Below are 17,958 nucleotides of genomic sequence, written 5' to 3' on the forward strand. Positions count from 1 at the left end.
GAAACCAGGAGGCGGAGGTTGCAGTGAGCCAAAACCATGCCACTACACTCCAGCCTGGGCAACAGAGTGAGACTTCATCGAAACATACACACATACACACATACACACACACACACACACACACACAAAACCACAAAACAAAACAAAAAAACAGAGGTACCCCAGAGGAGGGAGATACCCAAAAAATTATAGAAATGAGAACACACTGGCTGAATGAAATCCAAATAAGGCCTTTTATATACATCTGAATTTCAATTGTATGAGCTAATCAAGTTCCTTATTTTTAAGTCATTTTAAGTTTTCTGTATATTGACAAAAGCAGTCTAAGTAATCAATGCAATATTATAAAAATGTAGTGAATAAAATGCTTGAATAATATAGCCTACCACTGTAATTTTAAAATAACACTGGTCCAACTGAAATTTGAAATGACCTAAAAGTATGATGACATATGGATAAACTATCAATGATTGTAATAAAAAGTCCATCTCAAGTGGTTTTATCTTAGCTGAAAAATAATCCAGTCAGACATTATAAAGAGATGATATAAAAAAAGAGTAAGTCATTGTCACTTCAAAACTACTTATGTAAATTCTAATCCTACATTTTAAATGACGTGTTAAAAGCCCCCTTTTCACCTTTAATAAATATGGTAACGAAACTATAATTATGTATGTGAACATAATTATTGTCAAACTGATTTCAACATTTAAAAATAAGGCCAACCCCTCAAAAAAGCACACAAAAAACTGACTTCAAGTTTATCTTGAATTAATACAGAATATAAATTCACTTACCATTTCTCCTTCCAAATATTTTTATGGTTATATTGTTATCTACTAGAGAGTATGAAAATATACTTTGTAACATGCAATTTGAAAAATAAAGAAAATGGCAAAAAATTATTTTAGAAATTGCATTTCTGAGATGAATATAGGTAATGAGCAGTATTTTCATTCTAAAGAAAAATTGCAAAACATAGTAAGTGAAAAATTACTATCATTATTAGAAACATACTTGGCTAAAACATGTAATTTTAGTGGCATTTCTAAAACATCTGTCATCCTCATAAAATACAATAAAATATGCTTAAACTAAATTTATCTTAATTATTCATTTATGATTTTCCATGATATGAATTTAAAAATAAAAATAATAATATAACATTATACAAAATAGTACCTACATACATTTAATCTTAAAAGTGCCCTGGAAATTTATAGAATGAGGAAGAGAAACTCAGAGGGTTCTGTGACATCTAGAATAATGTATAATTAATAAATAGTTAAGATTCTACTGAGGCTTCTAACATAATTTCTTAAACTATGGTCCTCCAAACATTTAGAAAAAGAGAAATATTTGCATTCACATGATAGACTAGAATGTTTTCTTTTACCATTTTTTTATAGATATAGCATACTTATAAAGTAATAATAAGTAATTAAGAACTGCATATTTTTTAAAGTCCCATGGTCACACTTGCATAAATTTTATTTCATAGATTTTTAAGTGTGTAATTATCTTGCACATCCTGTGGGAATATAGTTGATTCCATCATTGTTAAAATTTTTTTCTATATGAGATTTTGATGAATCTTGTATTTCATTCATGATTATCTAATTCATGATTATGTTGATATATTTTACATATGAAATCATTCAAAATCAATATATGTTTTGACTTCAAGCAACAGCACACCATTTTTAAAATTACTGTGTAATCCACTCAACATGCACAACCAAGATGTCTGTGTCTATTGATCGTAAAAATACAGTAAAAGAGAAAGGATTTTTTTATAACTCATCTCCCTACTATTAATATCTACAGTACCAACAACCATGTTGTGGATATAGCAGTGAAGGAAATTTTTTTTGTCTTCAAACAATGTTTTCACCAGTAGATACTTATGATTAACTGATTAACTGAGCACAAAAAGGAAAGATTGTGGTCAGATTTGTCTGAGGGAGAGATTAATAATAGTATCTGAGTATCAAAAGTTAATTAGACATTTTCTAAGCTGGCTAGAATGAGAAAGGAATTTTAATCAGAGGGAGCAACATAAATGACAATACAGATACTTACACATCCAGTGAATCATGTCTATTAAGCACCCACTCAGGCCTACTCTGCTGTTTGGATAATGGAAAAGTTACATAAAGCATTGTCAAAGTGTTAGTGTTCCCTAAATCAACACAAAATAAAGTTTTTTTTTAAATTTTCCTACTGAAATTTTCTTAGAGTGACAATGAATATCAATAGTAAATTCAAGAAGAACAGACAGTTATGTGCTTTCACTTTTAAAAGAAGATTCTAAGCAATACTATAAAGGTACATATAATTACTAAATACTTAATAAGTTCCAATCATTACTACTATCAAGTTTTGCCCTTCTGTTTCCACTTTTACTCAAATAAATGAAACAATATTAAAAAAAAAAAAAAGTATTGGCTAGCATATTCTGGATTGCCTGTGCATACCACCTACATTCCACCAAAAATTGCCAGTCTTTATGCACTGTGTAGACATGGCAACTAAGTTATTTTGGGTAAGTCATTTATTTTATTTGCAACACATGAGGCTTCGTTTTCATGGAAGAGAGAAAACCCAAATAATACTAAAGTGCTCTATAGAATATACTGGAGTCAATTTTAAAGACAATTACTTTTATTTAATATATTTGAGCTTTCAAAATTATATTTACTTTTTAAGCATATTTCTGAAATTTCATATTCTCAGAATACATTTCTCTCTGTATATGCAGAATTATAGAATTTCCACAGAACTATTACAATTTAAGAGATAATTTAAGGCAGCATACTAAGAAGGCTCAGCTTTAGCAATGGAACAAGAAAGAAAACTCAGATGAATTTAAAACTTCAACTACAACTTTACAAAGACCCACAAAAAGTGAATTTAATCAATGCATGGATAAGCATTCATTCCAATTGCTCTAGAAATGTTTTATAAACCAAATAACTTTTCGTTTGAATTTTTTTCACATTTCAAATTCTGCATACAACTAGAAAACACATATTCATTTTTTTGTATCTGGCCTTAGAAATTATAGGATTCAAATTGTTTTTAATATTCAATATTTTATATTTATTTGTCTCTCATAATTGAGATTTCCACAGGAAAATATGGATCTTCTTGCCTTATACTCAAGAATTATGGAGACATTAATTGCCAGATGTTATTTTCTTTTGTCCTGCAGTAGGCAGGGTTCTGTCTGGAATGTCACTGTACATGGGTTAATTTGATAGCATGCAGACCCACATAGAAAACCTCAAGATTCCCTTTAGTCTTTCCTCTATGAAGCAAGAGCTGTGTGATTTTTAAAAGAATACCACTTGCCTGTCTAAGCCACAACTGTTTTAACTGAAAAGACAGAGAATAACAAGAGTACAATTTCTTAGAGTCTGGGATTCAGAGTAACATTAGATGTCAGAAGCAAGGCTAATTTGATTTTGAATGTCTTTACTTGAACCAGAAATTCTTTACTATAGCTCAAGAAATGACAGTCTATAATTATCTGATATAGAAATTTTGAAATTTTATGTAGTGGAACTTACAGACAGCGCAATGCCAGAAGTTCATGCTTTGATACACATGTTCAGCTAGAAGTACATACCAATGACATGTAATTTTAAATATGGCTAAAACAAAAAAGATCTCATTGAGCAAAGAAGAGAAAAAGAAGACCAACAACTAAACAAACAAAGAATGATTGAATTTTACTACTTATAGATACGCTGGGCTCCTTGTGAGGAAGAGGCAATAGTGGCTGGGATATTGACATTCTAGAGGCAACAGAAACTAAAGATGCTCCATAGGAGGTGCAAGAGTAAAGTTCAAAGCTTGAAATCTTGAGTTCAGAGTGGAGCTGGCCCATGCTCTACAATGGAGAGCAAATAAAATTCCCAATCCAATTATAGGCTTGGTTATCGTTTACAGAAAGTTCTATGTACCAGGAGGCAATAAGACATAGCAAGAAAGAAACAGGCTTGCCTGGAGAGAATGAACACGTCTCTCCATTCAGCAGTTAACTATACTGTAATATCAAAAGAAGACAAGAACCCAAAGCAGCATTACAAAATAGGGTTGTACACTGGGGACCCTGGGTGATAAGTCGCCAAAAAAAAAAAAAAAAAAAAAGCTAAGTAAGAAATACTGAGAGAAAGAATAAGACAGAGAGAAAGAAAACTATAAGCGCATATAAAAAATGAGCCAGCCAATTGAACATGCATAAAATTATTCAAAAATATGTAAAAATTCTGATGCTAAAACAGATAATAGTAAAAATATTTTTTAAAAAACACCTTTTAAAGGGCATCAAAAATATTCTATACAAAGTAGTATATATAAATATTCACAACCTTTAGCTAATAGTTATAAAATATTGCTGAAAGAATTTAAGAGGATCTTAATAAATGAACACAGACTCAATGTTCTTAAAGACTCAATATTATTAAGATATCAATTCTTCCCAAAGTGATTTATAGGCTCAATAAAATATCTATTAAAATTCCAACTCTTGTTATAGAAGTACAAAAACTGAATCTAAAATTTATACCTAAAGAAGTCAAAGTGAAGTGGCATCATTGTCTGGGATAAATACATGAAATTTGTTGTCTCACGGCCACAGAAAACTAGGACAAGAACACAAAAAGAGTGAGGTTCAGAGAGGAAGTTTAAAGGGCAAAAGAAAGAGAACATTTCATGCCGGGCGTGTCACGCCTGTAACCCTCAGCACTTTGGGAGACTGAGGCTGGGGGATCACTTGAGGTCAGGAGTTTGAGACCAGCCTGGCCAATACAAAATTCAGTGGGGTGTGGTGGCACGCACCTGTAATCTCAGCTACTCTAGAGGCTGAGGCAGGAGAATTGCTTGAAGCTGGGAGGTGGAGGTTGCAGTGAGCCAAGATCTTGCCACTGAAATCCAGCCTGGGTGACAAGAGCAAGAATGTCCCCCCCTCCCCCCCCCAAAAAAAAGAAAAAGAAAAAGAAAAGAAAAGAAAAAAGAAAAGGAAAGAAAGAGAGAAAAATCTTCCTCTGCTTCAGAGAGGGGTGCTGGAGAAATGGGTTGCTGGTTCCCTGGTGGAATGCAAAGTGTTTTATAGACACGCTTGAGGAGGTGGTGTCTGATTTACATAGGGCACAAAAGATTGGTCAGAACAAGTGTGTTATTTGCATAAGGCACAAAATACTGGTTAGGGCTAGGTGTGCCATTTGCGTAGTGCACGGGAATCTGGCTGCCCCCACCCTCACCTTTTATTACGCAGATGTGTTCGCTTCCTGACCTGCGCCATGTTGCCTGTTTCTTTACTGGACACGTGCTGACGAAGAAAAGGGAAGATGGAGCCTCCATGTTGAACTTGCCTGGCCCTCAGGTAACCGTTTTGTATTGGCATAACTGCTGGCATTCACCTGTGCAAGCTTCCGGCTTGCTAATCTGTGTTTGCAGCTCGATTTTTCAGGCTGCTTTTTGTTAGAAAGTAAATGATTTGGGGGCTGCTTTTTGTTAAAAGGGAAATTCTGCCGAGAATTCTGTTCTCCTTACTATCTGCCTTAATTATTTATTTCTAGCTCCTGTATCTAAAGCATTTTTTAATATTATAAATTTGGAATATTATATTACTTGATTTTAAGACTGCTTTAAAGCTAGAGTAAATTAAATGTGTGAGATGAACATGAGAACAAACATATGGATCAGTGAAACAAAACGGAGTTCAGAAATAAACCCACGCGTATATAGAAAATTAATATTGGATCTAAGGGCGAAGTAATTAACAAGATTTTTTTTCATTTAATGATACCAGAACAATTGACTATTCCTGTGCACAAAAATAAACCTTGCTTCTTCCCTTATATATATCAAAATTAATTGAATGCCAAAATTGGAAACAACCTAAATGTCATCTACTGGTGAATGGATGAACAAATTGTGGTTACATTTTACAATGGAACACTGATCAGCAATACAAAGAAACAAATAACTGATAGACAACTGTAGGAAAAAATCCATCCTGCTAAGCGAAAGAAGGCAGACACAAATGGCTACCTTGTGTATAATTTCATTTAAATAAATTCTAGAATAGATAAAATTATAGCAACAGAAAGCAAATCAGTTGTTGCCAGAGGCTCGGGGTAAGGGTTGGCGATTGACTGAAAAGACTGCAAGGGGAAATATTTTAGTTGGTGAAAGGAATTCTACATCATTGTGATAATGGTTACTTGACATTTATCAAAATTCATCAAATTTTATATTAAAATTGGTCAAATTTCATATGTAAATTATGTACCTAAATAAATTGACTTACAAAAAAATAGATCTTTTCAACTTAATATAGGGAAAACTGTTGTCAACTTACAATCTTATGCAATTTGCGTGTCATGCATGGGAAAATAATAACATTTTGGTATTTACATAAAAATTAGTATTTAACACCAAAAATCACTTCATCAAAGTGAACATTATTGGGGCACAGAGAAAAATAACCCAAAATTGGTGCTTTGGCATGCTAAGCACTTTTAAATTAAAGACAGAAGGCCTAGAAACTACCTGAGAATCAAGGACTTGCTAACCTTCTCTTTTAACTTTCTCCCAAGTTCAGGGAGTGTCTCTCTCTGGAAGTTCTCTTATCTGTCTGAGAAAAATTTATTTCAAAAAAATGCAATTGTCTTAAGACCTTCTCCCTAGAATTCTTAGCAAATTATCAGAAACGGTTAACCACTAGAGAAGAGAAAAGACTAAACGTTGCCACCATGCTAAGATAGCCTTTCCAGCTATTCTGAGACAGCTCTAGAGATTGCCTGGGATACTTTACCTGCACAATAAGGTAACTTTTGTTCTTGGCTAAGTTCCACCCATCACATTCCCACCACCTTCTCCTGCCAGAACTTAGATGAACTTTGTCCCTGGCTGTTGTCTGTTGGGCTCACTTATCTCTCCTGAAAATCACTTAACTACCTGGCATAATACCTACATTCCCTATCTTCCTCTCTCCTGTGAGAAGTGTGCTCTTTAAACCTCAACCATCTGACTCTTCCTCGAGTCTCATATTTGGAAAATCCCTTTGTCTATGTGCAGATTAATCTATTTGCATGCCTTTTCTCCTGTTAATCTGTCCGTTATAAGTATATTTTGACATGATGAATCAATCATCAAACCTTCAGAGAAAACGTCTAAACTTTACTACAACATTAAAAGATAAACATGTGAGAGGACAGAAATAATCAGTTACAAGCAACATTGTTAAGCACTGAAAAATAATAAATTTAACTGTACATATTTCAAAAAATAATTGTTTTGAATTAAAATAAGAAAATCTAAAAATCTGAACAATAATAAGATGAAGGATGAAGAAAGCTTAATAAGCAGCTAGAGTAAGTTTTTACTAAGTTCAGGCAGTGGATTAAAATATTAATAACTAAAATGCAAGAAAAAATAGCATTAAATAGTTTTGCATGATAAAGCTTTAATACCAATTTCTAAAAATTGTATTTCAAACTAAAATAGAATAATATGAAAAAAATTACCAATTCAAGGCAGAAATGGAGGGAAAAACAGAAAAGACTGGTAAATAGCACAAAATGAGATTAAACTAATATTAATTATATCAGTAATTACAATAAATGAAAGAATATTAAATTACCTATTAAAAAACAAAGGTGATAAGTTTGGCTGAAAAATATAACAAAGCACATGTAAAACCTACAGAAAAATGAAAATAAAAGGATGAGCCATTTTATAGGCAGCAATTAATAGTCCAAAATTACTCACATATAAAAACTAATAAGTAAAAAGAGAATATTACAAAATGACAAAAGGAATAATCTACTATAAACTTCTATGCTTCTAAAAATGTATCTTCAAAATAGATACAAACCACATGTAAAATTGTGAAGGCAAGCATTGACCAATTTACAGTTGTTAGGGACATACAATCTTGATGAAGGATTAGTAAGAATTAGTACAGTTTAAAAAATCCAGTTTTATACATGTATAACTTATTTATATAGATACATATTATGTTCAAATATATTTATTTTTCAAAAATATCAGCAATTATTGTTGAAAATAATTGAAACTCAAAGATAACTCATAATAGTTTAAGAAAACAATGTAGTGTATACTGCAATTTTATTTAAAATGAGAGGAAGGAAGTGCCCTGGGAGCCATTCACCCCCTTCACTTGGAGTGGAAGGAGGTGTCTTATTAAAAAATAACAAAACAACAAAAAACCTATAACCTACATAGCATAGTGACCTAATCTTTTCAACTCTATCTCTAAAGTAAATAGGCTAGCAATATTTTTTTTTTTTTTTTTTTTTTTTTTTTGAGACGGAGTCTGGCTCTGTTGCCCAGGCTGGAGTGCAGTGGCCGGATCTCAGCTCACTGCAAGCCCTGCCTCCCAGGTTCATGCCATTCTCCTGCCTCAGCCTCCCGAGTAGCTGGGACTACAGGCGCCCGCCACCTCGCCCGGCTAATTTTTTTTTTTATTTTAGTAGAGACGGGGTTTCACCGTGTTAGCCAGGATGGTCTTGATCTCCTGAACTCGTGATCCGCCCGTCTCGGCCTCCCAAAGTGCTGGGATTACAGGCTTGAGCCACCGCGCCCGGCCAGCAATATTTTTTACAAAGAGGAGGCCTTGCCTGTGAAATGTCCTTACTAGGACATCACTCACTAAGGATTGCCTATAGTAAACAGAACCTAGGATCTATGAAGCTATACAACTGTTTGAAGTATAAAATAGAGAGGTTTCATAATTTAAATGATCTAGCTATTTGAGAAACTGCACGACCCTCACTTTAAGGTCATTTATTCTAGGCCACAAAGGCATGTCTGACTGGGAAAGAAAGACACAAGTATCAACCCAGTCCTGGATGTCTCTCTCTTTGTTTGAGCCTTTTGATTGCCTGTATCCTTAAAATTATTTAGAAGAGTGATACTGGGTTAGATGTCTGGCTTGTGCGCATCTGATTTGATAGTTTAATTCTGTGTGTTTGCTCAATGATAAAGGGAAATATATTTTTATATTATTACATGTTGAAAAATTTACATTTCTAAATAACTCACAGACTAAAGAAAAAATCACAATAGAAAACATAACATCTTCTTTAACAAAGCAATGATGAATGTGTCATTTGTAAAAAATGTCAGAGTGTAGCTAAAATAATAAATATAATTTTAGGTTTTCAATGAACTTACGTTAATAATGAAATTTCAAATATGTGATACACTTATGTTAATAAGATAAAGGAATAAAGGAGATAAACAAAGAAATATATTGAAGAAAAATATGTATATAAATACACAAATAGAAAACTAACACTCAAGAAAATAGACAATAAAAAATCCTCTTACTTAAAAAGAAATAGACATTTATCAGTCTAAATAGTATTAATTCTTCAAAATTCCATATAAAAGGTAACTTTACCTTATTTGTCATACATTAAAACCATACAATTAAAAGGGAGAAGTAGAAACATTTGTTCAAATATTGAAGAAGAGTTAAATATGAGAAAAATGCTATGAGCAAATTCTTGCTTAAAAATTTAAAATGGAGGAATACTGGGCATTTTTATGTATAACTATTCATTACCAAATTTATGTGGGAAAAACAGGATCATTTTTAAGACCACAATTTTTAAAATTTAATTTTTTGGGGGTCCCCATATCCCTGCAAATGGCACTGGATATGTATTATTCTCTGAACATGTTCTATCAACTCTCCAACTTGCAGTTAATTCCTGTGTTATCCAACACATTTTAGAGAATTCAAATTAAACATAAAAAGGAAATGTTACCAAACTCATTTTATGAGAATAGAATAAAAGAAGCGAGAACAGTAATGACAGCAGAAAATAACATTAAAAAATCAATATGAATATAGACATAAAGCACTAAGTAAAATATTAGGAAGCTGAATTCCTCAGTGTATTAAAAATGCATCACAGTCAAGTAAAATTTATATAATGAGTGCCATTTGGGGAGATATTAGACAATAGTTAATAACATTGCAGACCTGCCTATGGAATTCCAATTCTTACTCTTCAACTATTGCACCTGAAGTATTTTTTCTAAAAGCACATTTACGCATAAGTATGTCTAATGAAACATACTAGACAACTCATTGTAATATGGTTTGTAAGATACTCTGACTATTGAGGGGAAACCTACATGCTATTTAATAGGGAATAAAGAAATAAACATCCATATGATGGGAAACAGTGAAAATAATTGACTAGAACTGTTTACAGCAACATTGCTATATATAAAATTAAATTAAAAATTAATATTTCAGGGAGTTACATAAATTATGACAAATTCATGTTAAGTTTAAAAACATGAACAGTTCTATTATTTATGGGCATATATATGTATGTAGTGAAAAGTAGAAAGCAGGCATGGAAATGATGAACTCAAAATTTAGAATGGTGTTTACCTCTATGCAACAATAAGGATATATAGAAGCCTTTAAATTGTTATTCTTAATATATTTACTTAAAATATATATATATACTGACATAAATATCCTGGAATGTTTATGTCTGAGAAAGCTAATCATGGTACGTGAAAGTTTTCATTTTACATATATTTTTAAATATTTTAAAATAAAAAACAATGTTAAAAAATAAAATTGGCCAGGCACGGTGGCTCACACCTGTAAACTCAATACTTTGGGAGGCTGAGGTGGGTGGATCACCTGAAATCAGGAGTTTGAGACCAGCCTGACCAACATAGTGAACCCCGTTTCTACTAAAAATACAAAAATTAGCCAGGTGTGATGGTGTGCGCCTGTAATCCCATCTCCTTGGGAGGCTGAGGCAGGAGAATCGCTTGAACCCAGGAGGCAGAAGCTGCAGTGAGCCGAGATGGTGCCACTGCACTCCAGCCTGGGCAACAGAGCAAGACTCAGTCTCAAAAGTAAATAAATAAATTTTAAAAAATGAAATAAAATTGTATTCCATCATGTATTTCTGTAAACATCAAAATTTTTAAAATCTGAGTTCTAAAAGCATAATGGTTTGTTTACACTGTCATACAAATCTGGAATTAGATAAGAAGAAACCAGTTTGAAAAGATTATTAATATAAGGTGAAGGGAACTCTTTTTTTTTTTTTTTTTTTTGAGATGGAGTCTTGCACTGTCGCCCAGGCTGGAGTGCAGTGGCACAATCTCGGCTCACTGCAAGCTCCGCCTCCCGGGCCGGGGACTCTTGATAGCAGTGGGAGGAAGTTCCTACCATAAGATCTGTAAAAGTCTTCAAGGTCAGGCAGAAAAAGGCTCTTCTTTTAATAGGGAGGAGCAAACAAGGCTAGAAAAAAAATGCAGTATGGGAGAGTGGAAAGAGGTGAGTGGTGTGATGGGACCACAGGGAATGTGTGTTTCCCTGAGTTAAGCAACTTCTCAGAAGGGTCCCTTAGAGAATAAGTGTGTTTCTGGATCAAAATGAGGATGAGTCAAAGTTCAGGGGCCTAAGGAAAGGAGAGAAGCTTCACTAAAGTCAGATAAGCCACGTATTTAGTGCAGATTTTTTAGTGGGTAAAAACATTTGAGCTATGAATTTGGAGGGTATATCTGACCTTGTCATAGGGAACAAAGGTGTCACCTGCAAATCATTTGAAGAAGAGTGGTTCTTTGCAGTAGCCTTGTCAAGAATACACAGGTTGGGGATTTCTTTAACCATCACTCTTCAGAAACTACAGGTCTCAGGTTAAGTTTAACATTATCAAAATTTGAAAGTAAGTAAATGGTAATTTGTATATATAGTGTCTCCAAAACCTATTTGGCAAGTTTTTTTGGGTCTAGTCTTTTAAGTAAAACCAGTACATTTCCTTATCTAACATTAGAAACTGGGTTATGTTGGAAAGAGACTTGGAGTGGTCAGAGGAAGATCTAAGTCACAGCTCTCAAACCCATAGCCAAATCAGGCCAGCAGCATTATTAAGAATGACTGTCTCGGTTCATGTTGCTTGTCTGCTTGGATGGTCTATATTTTTTGTTTGCTAATAGATTTCAGTGCATTCCAGTTGGCATGCACTCTTCACATCCCAAAGACAAGCCACGGCCCCACTGCCTTCGCCGTTTGTCTCACAGGTTTGTATTTCTTTTCTGACCATTGAAGAATTTGAGCTTGCCACCCATAGTCTAAATCATAATCCAGTTACTCTAGAAGCCCATGTCATTTGGTTTTCCTGAATGTTACTATTTTCGTATAATTACTTTGAGATTAGACTAGATTAAATTGAAAGTACTTTCTGAGTTCTAAAATGTTGCACTGTTAGTAGATATTTTAGTAAGGACATTTTTCACAAGCAAGATCTTTAGTTATAAAATGCCATAAATATAAAAACGTTGAAGACATTCATAATAACTTCAGTTAATTTATTTACTTAAAATAGTTTTTTTCTAAATAAAAGATTTTTAAAAGATCAAACCAAAACTGTATATGGAAGATACATTTGAACCTACTTATCTCCCAGTAAATAAAAATTCGAAAAAAACATTCATAGGAAAATGTGATCTTTAGCTTAAGCATAAGCATATTTTTGTGTAATTCTGCAGAACAGCAGAACAAAAGTGATTACGTTTGAAACACTGTTAAATTTTTAAAGAATAAAGCTTAAAGCCATTATAGAATGCAATTGCAGCAAAAGTGTGAATATCTAGATAGACATTTATACTTTGTCTCAGACTAACCCAAAACAATTTAAGATACTTTTGTTCAAGTGTTAAAAAAATGAATACAAGTGAAACTGAATATATATAAAATAGGGTGTTTAATTATCGAAGTCCTAAGATGTTTGTTTTGATTAAAACACACATTTATATCTACATTTTATCATTATTTTTAACTTGATTCTTTTACTATTGAAAAGTAATTTTCATAATAAAATATTAAAGCAATAACTACAAATCATTGTTATTAAACAAAAACACTGAACAAGAACTATTTTTGTTTTCACAAATTAAAATATATCATAAATATCTCATCTTTTTGCTGTTTTTTTAACAAAGTCGACAAAAACTGATTTGGGTCAGAATCTGTATGGTGTAGAATGGAGACCAACTGCTGATAAGAGAGACAGAGAGAATACTGTAGCTAATTAACATTGCTTTATGCAGAACATCTGTTCTGCCCATTCTCCTGGCATTTTTTTTTTGGTCTATTCTCAGAATGTACAATAACATTGATCTCTAGTTTAAAGCCACACACTACTAGAAACATCAGTGTCTGTATGATTTTAAATTAATGACCCTACTTTACCTATCTAACAGTGTAAAATAAGATAATAGATGTTACAACACCAAGGGGGGTGGTGTTAAACCATGAGAAACCACCCCCATGATCCAATTACCTCCCACTAGGCCCTGCCTCCAACACTGGAGAATACAATTTGACCTTGAGCTGGGACACAGAACCACACCATATTAATCTCAGTGGCTTATTGAGTATTTTGAAGAAAATGCACTTTTAAAATGGCAGGTGCAAAAATAATGCTCCCTCATATCTTTCAATTTTTGTTCTTGCTTTAAACTTTCACATAGTACCAAAAGATACTATTACTGAGTTTACTTTTGTATACATGAAATTTAAGGTTAAGAAACATTACTAATGTCACACTCTCATTAAAGCAAACAATGCACAACTCCAGAAAATGTAGTGAGTTTGGAATATATCATCCCAAAATACCTTTGCAGATATGTCTTTATAGTATTGTCTCTTAACCTAAGATATCTCTCAATCTAAACCAGTGTAAAAATAATTGCATTGGTTTAGTGTATTAGTCCATTTTCACACTGCTGATAAAGACATACCTGAGTCTGAGAAGAAAAATAGGTTTAACTGGACTTACAGTTCCACATGGCTGGGGAGGCCCTCAGAATCATGGTGGGAGGCAAAAGGCATTTCTTACATGGAAGCAGCAAGAGAAAATGAGGAAGATACAAAGGTGGAAACCCCTGATAAAACCATGAGATCTCGTGAGACTTATTCACTACCACAAGAACAGTATTGGGGAAACCACACTCATGATTCAAATTATCTCCCACCAGGTCCCTCCTATGACATGGGGAATTATGAGAATACAATTTAAGATGAGATTTGGGTGGGGACACAGAGCCAAACCATATTATTCTGCCCCTGGCCCCTCCAAATCTCATGTCCTCACATTTCAAAACCAATCATGCATTCTCAACAGTCCCCTAAAGTCTTAACTCATTTCAGCATTCACCAAAAAGTTCACAGTCCAAAGTCTCATCTAAAACAAGGCAAGTCCCTTCCACCTATGAGCCTGTAAAATCAAAAGCAAGCTACTTACTTTCTAGATACAATGGAGGTACAGGTATTGGGTAAGCACCTGTACCAAATGGGAGAAATTGTCCAAAACAAAGGAGTTACAGGGCCCATGCAAGTCTGAGATCTGGCGGGGCAGTCAAATTCTAAAACTCTAAAATGATCTCCTTTGTCTCCACGTCTTGCATCCGGGTCACACTGATGCAAGAGGTATGTTCCCATAGTCTTCCAAAGCCCCGCCCCTGTGGCTTTGCAGGTTATAGCCCCCACTCCTGGCTGCTTTCACAGGCTGGCATTAAGTGTCTGCTGCTTTTCCAGGTGCACGGTGCAAGCTGTTGGTGGATCTACCATTAGGGAGTCTGGAGGATGGTGGCCTCCTTCTCACAGATCCACTAGGCGGTGCCCCAGTAAGGACTCTGTGTGAGGCCTCTGACGCCACATTTCCCTTCGGCACTGCCCTAGCAGAGGTTCTCCATGAGGGCTCTGCCCCTGCAACAAACTTTTGTCCTGGCATCCAGGCGTTTCCATACATCTTAAATCTAGGTGGAGGATCCCCAACCTCAATTCTTGACTTCTGTGCACCTGAAGGCTCAACACCACATGGAAGCTGCCAAGGTTTGGGGCTTACATCCTCTGGAACAATGGGCCACGCTGTACCTTGGCCCCTTTTAGCAATGGCTGGAGCAGCTGAGACGCAGGACACCAAATTCCCAGGCTGCAAACAGCATGGGAACACTGGTCCTGGCACACAAAACCATTTTTTCCTCCTAGGTTTTCTGATCTGTGATGGGGAGCTGCCATGAGACCTATGACATGCCCTGGAGACATTTACCCATTGTCTTGGGGATTAACATTTGCTCCTTGTTACATATGCAAATTTCTGTGGTCAGCTTGAATTTCTCCTCAAAAAATGAATTTCTCTTTTCTAATGCATTATCAGGCTGCAGATTTTCTGAACTTTTATGCTCTGTTTCCCAATTAAAATGGAATGCTTTTAACAGCACCCAAGTCACCTTTTGAATGCTCCACTGCTTAGAAATTCCTTTCGCCAGATACCCCAAATCACCTCTCTCAGGTTGATATTTCCACACATTTCTAGGTCAGGGGCAAAATGCCACCAGTCTCTTTGCTGAAGCATAACAAGAGTCACCTTTGCTCCACTTCTCAACAAGTTCCTAATCTCCATCTGAGACCACCTCAGCCTAGACCTTGTTGTTCATATCATTATTGTCAAAGGCATTCAGCAAGTCTCTAGAAAGTTCCAAACTTTCCTACATTTTTTTTTTCTGTCTTCTGAGCCCTCACACTGCTCCAACCTTGGCCGGATACCCAGTTCCAAAGTCATTTCCACATTTTCGGGTATCTTTTTAGCAACACGCAACTCCCAGTACCAATTTACTGTATTAGTCCTTTTTCACGCTGCTGATAAAGACATACCCGAGACCGTGAAGCAAAAGAGATTTAATTGAACTTACAGTTCCACATGACTGGGGAAGCCTCAGAATCATGGTGAGAGGTGAAAGGCACTTCTTACATGGCAGCAGCGAGAGAAAACTGAGGAAGATGCAAAAGTAGAAACCCCTTATCCTATCAGATCTTGTGAGACTTATTCACTACCATGAGAACAGTATGGGGGAAACTGCCCCCATGATTCAAAGTGTCTCTCACCAGGTCCCTTCTGCAAACTGTGGGAATTGTGGGAGTATAATTCAAGATGAGATTTGGGTGGGGACACAGAGCCAAACCATATTATTTAGGTTATCTATTTAACCTAAATAGACAGTAAAATAATGTGCTGTCTGAGCCTTGGTTCCTCATCATTTTAGTCATTCCAGGTCATCAAAAATAGATAGGTTTGTTTAAATAAGATAATAAATGCAATGTATTTCATACAGTACCTGCCAATATACCATAATAAGAACAGCTATGTCCACTATAACATTTAGAATAATTAGAATGGGCCAAATACTTTGCTTGATTAGATAAGAGAGAGAAAGAGAGGGAAGAGAGAGAGAGATCATGGCTAACATTTACACTAACAGAAATTAAGTATTATATTCATAACCATTTTAAAGCTGAATAAGCACAGAGAATTTAAGTAACTGAACAAAGGACACATAGTAGGATATGTCTCTCTACTCCTGTACCCCTGCTCAAAGTCTGTTCTCATCTTACTATGCCAGTGTAGTGAAGGCATATTTTTAGCTTTATTCTTTTAGGGTTTTGTGCTGGCCCTGAGAATTAAATTGACGTAAGACGAATTAACAAGAAACAGGCATGCACATTTGTTTAACATGAGTTTTACATGACATGAGAGCTTTCATAAAGAAATGAAGATCCCCTAAACAAATGAAAACCCAAAGAAGCAGTTAGTGTTGAATGTTTATATAATGGGTTTGACAAAGAGTAGTCAGTTGTGAAAATGTGAAAAGGCAAAGGGATTTGGGTTAAGAGAGTTAATTGGGGGCAGAACTGACTAGAAAGATAAGGGTAAGTTTAACAAAGTTTGTGTTTACAGATGTCCCTTAGTCTCAACTTTTTGCCCTTGATGATAAGAATGATGTTTTCCTTGTGGTATAGGGAGGGCATCTTTTATATGAGAATTTTATCTCCTGCTTTTAAGAAGTAGAAAGAATATCAGCATTGTTTTTGCACCTGCCATTTTTAAAGTGCATTTACTTCAAAATAGGCAATATGCCATAGAGATTGATATGGCTTGGCTCCATGTCCCAGCTCAAATCTCATGTCAAATGGTAATCTCCAATGTTGGAAGTGGGGCCTGGTGGGAGGTAATTGGATCATGGGGGCAGTTCTCATGGTTTAACACCATCCCCCTTAGTGTTGTCACTCATGATAGTTAGTGAATTCTCAAGAGACCTGATTGTTGAAGTGTGTAGCACTTTCCCCCTCTCTCTCTTTCTGCTGTTCTGGCCATGTGAAGTGCCTGGCTCTCCCTTTGCCTTTTGCCATGATTGGAAACTTCCTGAGGACTTCCCAGAATCTGAAGCCACTATGCTTCCTGTACAGTCTACAGAACCATGAGCCAATTAAACCTCTTTTCTTCATAAATTACCCAGTCTCATGTATTTTTTTTTTATAGTAGTACAAGAGCAGGTTAATACAAAGGTATATTTTGGAGTGACATATACTGAACTCTTTCACGACATTCCCCGGAGTTGTGCAGTATGTGTTTGTTTAATAAGCATGTGACATTAGTAATTTTTCTTAGCCTTAAATTTCATATATAAAAAATTAATCATAATAATAAAATCTTCATAGTATTATGTGGAAGTTTAAAACAAGAAAAAAAATTATCTGAAATTTATCCTGACACACAGTAGGCCACATTAAATATACTTTATCAACTGGGAACCAAAGGCAGCTGTTAAACATAAAGCTTACATTTGTACAAGTTAGATTGTTTTTGAACTAAATACCTCTATTACTTCCATTTGAGCCAAAAGAATTTATATTTCAATGTTTTACCTGTTCCTTGATCATACTGCTTTAATACAAGATCTAATAATGCTCTAAACTGTTATGTATTTCCCCACAAATTGGATGTAGTCCCTTAAAATTTTCTGCAGTTCAATTTAATATAATTTATTTCTTTCCTAAGACAGTTTTACAGATCACTCCACAGTCCAGACTATTTT

This window comes from Theropithecus gelada, chromosome 15 (genome assembly GCF_003255815.1).
Source record: "Theropithecus gelada isolate Dixy chromosome 15, Tgel_1.0, whole genome shotgun sequence".
Taxonomy (NCBI): domain Eukaryota; kingdom Metazoa; phylum Chordata; class Mammalia; order Primates; family Cercopithecidae; genus Theropithecus; species Theropithecus gelada.